The sequence below is a fragment of the Equus caballus genome, chromosome 1 (genome assembly GCF_041296265.1).
Source record: "Equus caballus isolate H_3958 breed thoroughbred chromosome 1, TB-T2T, whole genome shotgun sequence".
Taxonomy (NCBI): domain Eukaryota; kingdom Metazoa; phylum Chordata; class Mammalia; order Perissodactyla; family Equidae; genus Equus; species Equus caballus.
This window is the reverse complement of record NC_091684.1, coordinates 128,350,635-128,356,212: the sequence shown is the minus strand read 5'-3', so window position 1 is coordinate 128,356,212 and position 5,578 is coordinate 128,350,635. Positions and strand designations below refer to the sequence as shown.

The 5,578-nt window shown below is 40.4% G+C and overlaps 1 long non-coding RNA gene across 1 annotated transcript; it reads left to right on the top strand.

The window, feature by feature from the left end:
- The first annotated feature begins 934 nt into the window (after positions 1-934).
- On the top strand, positions 935-5,022 carry LOC138917224 (uncharacterized). The gene is made up of 2 exons (XR_011424923.1): positions 935-1,420; positions 4,611-5,022. It is a non-coding gene; the product is annotated as an uncharacterized lncRNA (long non-coding RNA).
- Positions 5,023-5,578: the final 556 nt, after the last annotated feature.

Sequence of the window (5,578 nt, the reverse complement as noted above, 5' to 3'; positions counted from 1 at the left end):
TATTATCTAATTTGGTTTACATGTGGGTCTTACTTAAATGATAAGCAAGGATGTTATCAGGCTGGATATGCTGTCTACCCTCGAGAATGCCTGCTACTTTCTATTAACTCTGCTAACCGAGTAAAAGATTTCCTTCTATAGGCTCAAGAAATCACTAAAGAAGAAGAGAAACAAAGGTGGCAACAAAAGGGGGAAAACAATACTTTTAGATACTTTCTCCTACAGTACCTCATAAAACCTATACTCATTGTGCTATATGACCAAAACATAATCTAGGAAAACTATTTCATGAATCACAAGGCCACTTTCCTCTTTGCAATTGGACTTTGTTCAAATGCCGCCATCTCAAGGATAAATGTACCTTGGTAATGATCTGTATGTTCTCACATTGGGTTGAGGCCTTTACTTACAGAAGAGTGATGGCTTTAGGTAAATTATTATTGGAAAGGATAATTCCTGTTTGAGGAATTCCTACTGAGTTATACAGCAACCTGGGAACTCATTTCGCTGGACAAATAATTAAATCTATTTGTGACATTTGGCCAGCAATACAACATTTTAACTAACAGCACAGTCAACACTCGGTTGGCAAAGCTTTCAGAAGCGTTTGATCTCTCATGGCCAAGAGCTCTTCTGCTAGTGCTCCTCAATCTTATACCTTACCCTTTGGTAAACATCAGCTGTCTCCTCTTGAGATAATAACTGGATGGCCTATGCAATTAGATAAAGGAATGTATTAACCAACTTTGCTTAAAGGAGACGTCTTAATTGTTTTTATTTATTTATTTATTTTTGGTGAGGAAGATTGGCCCTGAGCTAACATCTGTTACCAATTTTCCTCTTTTTTTTGCTTGAGGAAGATTATCATTGAGCTAACATCTGTGCCAATCTTCCTCTGTTTTATATGTGGGATGCCACCATAGCATGGTTTGATGAGTAGTGTGTAGGTCTGCACCTGGGGTCTGAACCCTTGAACCCTAGGCCACCAAATTGGAGTGTGTGAACTTAACCATTATGTCACTGGGCCTGCCCCCTGAGATATCTTAATTATTGCCAAATGTCATTGAGACACTTAAAAGAAATGAGAGGTTGGTAGCTGATTCTTTTCACAGAGAGCTCCTGGAAGATGAAGACCTTGAGGTTCATGGACTCACCTGGAGAATTTATCAGAAGAGGCATCAAATAAAAGACTCTCTGCAGCCCTGTTGGAAAGGACCATACCAAGTACTTTTAACCAATTCATGCACTACAGAATCAAAAGGCATTCACATTTTTCATTTAAAAAAGGCTTCTCCACCTGAGTGGGTTTCAGTTCCTATTTTTGATACCTGACTTGAACTGATCAATGCAAATATCTCCAAAACAGGATGAGAAGAAGACGGCATCTGTTGTAGACAGCCGTCCCAAGACTCCAGACCAGGTCTGTATTCTCGACCTTGTAGCTCCTCATTTAAACCTTTGTAATGCTTAAACTGTATACCTATTTTATAATGTTCCATTTAAGGTTTTCAGAATACTATCATACTTAAAGAAAGTGATTGATTTGGAACAGACTGGTCTCAAAGGCCAAGCATTTATTGGGTGGCTCCTAATGGAACTTGGTGGTCATGTGGAACAAATCTCTAGCCTTGGCTACTGCCTGGATGGCTAAAACACTGCACCCGGAGCTTCCCTTGGATGCAAGGAAGGATTCACACTGAGCTAACACCAGTTGCCAATCTTCTTCTCTTTAAGGCCAGATGGGCTCATTCAGTGTTCCACCGGTATGGCCACCTATGGCTATATTTGTTGCTTCTTTGGGGCTAGAGGATGTCATATCACATATAGAAGTCCTGACTAAATTTACTCAACAAGCCCTTAATGATAGTCAAGAAAGAATAGTCTTATTAAATACTAAAATGTCTTGAATGGGAAAGACTGTTCTTCAAAATAGAATGGCGTTAGATATTTTAACTGCATCCCAAGGTGGTACATATATAATTATTCAAACTGAATGCTGTGCTTTTATATGTGGTAAATCTTCCAGTGTGTCCTCTCTGCTAAAGCACATGAAAAAGCAAGTGAATGTCTTAAATGAATCTTTTATAATTGTAAACAATGTGAACATAAGGAATCAGGTAAAAGCACATGTACAATGTTTATGCAACAACCTAAAATTAATTGAAAAATTATATAATCTATGAAATGCTTCCTCTGTTAATGTATACCTCTATGCTTGTCTGACTACTTCCCCCTAATGTGGACAACTGGGAAAATAAATGAGATAAAAGCAATGAGGGACATGATGGACCCAAGGCAGACAGTAACCACCCTGGCACCAAGGGACAATATTTTGATCATCAGTGCTTTCTATTGAAAGATTATAGATCAAAGGGGAGGGGGGAACGATAAATAAATGACAAGCAAAGGATATATTGGAGTATACGAGAAAGGCATTTGGGTTAAAATTAATTTGGCCTGACCTTGTTTCTCCAAAAGGGCCTGATGTGCCCTATTGAGCATGCATTGTTGTATGTCTGCTTTAAACATACTATGTCCCCAAAATAAGAGTGATACCCTTAAAGATAGGGATGTAACTTCCCCCCATATTGGCATTTCTTTAAGGATAAGCATCTTTTCCTAAACTAAGGATTAATGACTGACCTGCTGTGCTCCCCTTGTGACCACCAACGTGCTGTGCCAGCTAAGCATCTCATGACAATCGTAAAAGGGACATTCCTATCATATGTGATGTATGCTCTTTGTTCCAAGAAGGTATATAACCACTCTGTACACCCCATTTCTTTGGTGCCCTTCCTCCTTTGGGGAAGGAAGACCCTGGGCTAGTCCTCAGATCTGGCCCATGATAAACTCACTCCAATTTTGATTTATAGATTGATTATGGATTTTTTGTGTCTACATAGTGAATGGCCCTGGGAGATAGAGATAGTGTCTCCCTCTGAAGTGAAGGGCGGGCATGTTTACTGCCAATTAAAAAAGATTCAGGTTCCCTAATTCAGGGTTCTTCTCCTGAAATGCAAGTGTCACCTACACCTCTTTATGTCACTCTGTGAGACAAAAAAAAAAAAAAATGCTGATATTCTGGCATTGCTATCACTAAGAGTCACAAAGTCCTTTGTCTCTGACCCAGGAGTCTTCTGTTTTCTGCCAGCATCTTTGAAACTGTGACAGGCTAACTTGGTAGCTTGTAAGTAGGATATCTTAGACTTGTCACAGTTCTTGATAATGTGTTATTTTCATCTTTACTCAGACCCTAAATGTACTTGGTTAAACTCCCCCTGTGCTCTTCTCTCAGCTTTGTGTTGTTGCAAGAATTCATTCAAGAATCATTCAACAACTTTTTATTGGGGATCTTTTGTCTGCCTAGTGCTATTCCAAGGCCTAGAGATACAATGGTAAAGGAAGCAGACACAATCCTTACCCTCTTGTGACTTATATTCTAGTGAAGCACTCGTCTGTGCCGTCAGCTTGCTCTCTTTTTTTTGTCCCTCTCTTTCTCTCTAAATAACCTGCACTGAAATTCACCAATGATACTAATTCTATTCCCTCCTCTAACTTTGAAACCAACCACTCCTTCCTCCAGTAAACAGATTTCTTCCCTGAATTTCTTTGCAGATCAATACTACCAATTCTTCCCACTTTAAGAGTGAAAGGCTAGATTCTGTTCCTGACTCTGCCACTAACTCCATGATCTTGGACACGTCACCTTTATTTTCATAAGCCTTCGATTCCTCATCTGTAAAATGAATGAAATGGTGCATATCCTGCTGAGTGATTGGAGGGGTTGGAGGAGATCACGTATACAATCAGGAAATTTCTGTGCAGCACACAGTTGCTGTGTGCTCTCCACACTAAGAGCAACCACTAAGTTGCCGTCTCCCGTTCCAACCCTAGCCCGGTCCTCAGTAAGGATTGGTTGGACAGGAGGAACCCAGGTGCTTCTAATTTTCAACATTTCTCTGATTTGTGATTTACTGCTGCTCAGACCTCATGTTGTATATGCCCTGCTTTCATAGCTTGCTTTCCACACAGTCCGCTCAGCCTCTTCCTGCCCTTAATATGGTATAAAAACTAACAAATCCACACAGAAAATATGACTTCCTGCAGCCAGCAGCAGCTCCAGACAATTCATCACCAAATAGCCTAGAATAACACTAACTTTTGCTACCATAGCAACTGCTATTGGTTGCACAATTGCTGACTTTTGAAGCTACTTAAAAATGTGCCAACCGTTTTGCATAAAGTGGCTTTACGTCACCAAGAGCAGTGGTTTTCATCTCCCCTCAAGATTCTGCTTTAAGAAATTGTAGCTTTTCCACCCTTAGAAGCATTTCATAATTTATTTTTTCAAAGAACCATTTTAAAACAAAGTTTTTCCAGTGGTTTCTTCATGCCCGTGTAAGGGCAAATACAAATTAAAAATAAGGGGCTTACTTCTTCTGTTGAAATAAAAAGAGACTTGCTCCTTCCCTTTCCTTAGAACCTTTACTTTAGAAAACTTGTCATTGTGTAAGCTGTTTCTCTGTCTCCCTTTGAAATGTATGCAAATCTTTTTTTAAAGCTAAATAAGCCTTTTGCCAGCTTTAAGACCTAGGAATATCTTTCTCAAGGACCTGGGAACTGTCTCTTAAAAATGTCACCTTGAGGAAGCTGATGCCCGACCTGCCAGCTCCTGTGGGAGAATAGGAGCCTCCGAGCTGCAGAACTGCCTCCTGCCATAAAGAGACGAGAAGCTTATGTTTCCTTTGGACAAAGGCAATCAGTTAACACAGATGGCCACCCCAGCTGCCAAGTGAATTTAAGATGAGCTATGCGTGACAAATGGTGCTGTCAAGTCTTTTTACTTGAGGACTAGTTATTGTTTATCTTGAGAACACCTATGTAATGGGTTGTATCTGCTTGGCTCTGTAAAAGGGTAAGATTCCTTTCTATCTTTGCGATCTCTTAGTGAATTGCCTGAGATGCACATCACAATCTGGTTTAATACTTATTCAATAATAAAATTGTTTGCTTTCTCTTCTACCTTTGTGGAGAGGTTTTCTGGGTTGGGAGGGGATTTGTTTTTAATTATATTTCCCGTATGCCCACCAGAACAAACGTTTTAAAACAGCAGTCATGGAGGATAGCATTATGAGGTTTTGTTAGAAGCTCTGGAGAAAGGTGCACTAGGGAATTAGAGGAGAAGAAAAATAGATCCAGCTCTCCCTTCATTTCCTATGCACCAAAGAAGGCGAGCTGTTCAGGATCAGCCTTGCAAGTGGTCCTCTGACATCAGCCTCGGGAGATGCTGGAGTTCTTGACCAGATGATGATGTAGGATCTTTTCCTTTGCCTTTTCAGAAAAATGAAAACTCATCTGATATTTCAGACTCAACCTACACCTTAGATGCTGACTCTGCAGTACGCCACACGGGATAGGAAGCATCTAAGGGTCTGTTGCAACTCCAGGAGGTGCTATTCACATTGTCACCCCTGTGGATGACGCTCGTAGAGTTTTGCAGTGCCAGCCAGCAGCTCTTATATCATAGCTGTAGGTCTGTGTCCCTTAAAGAGTTTCTCTCAGAAAACCCTCGTTTGAT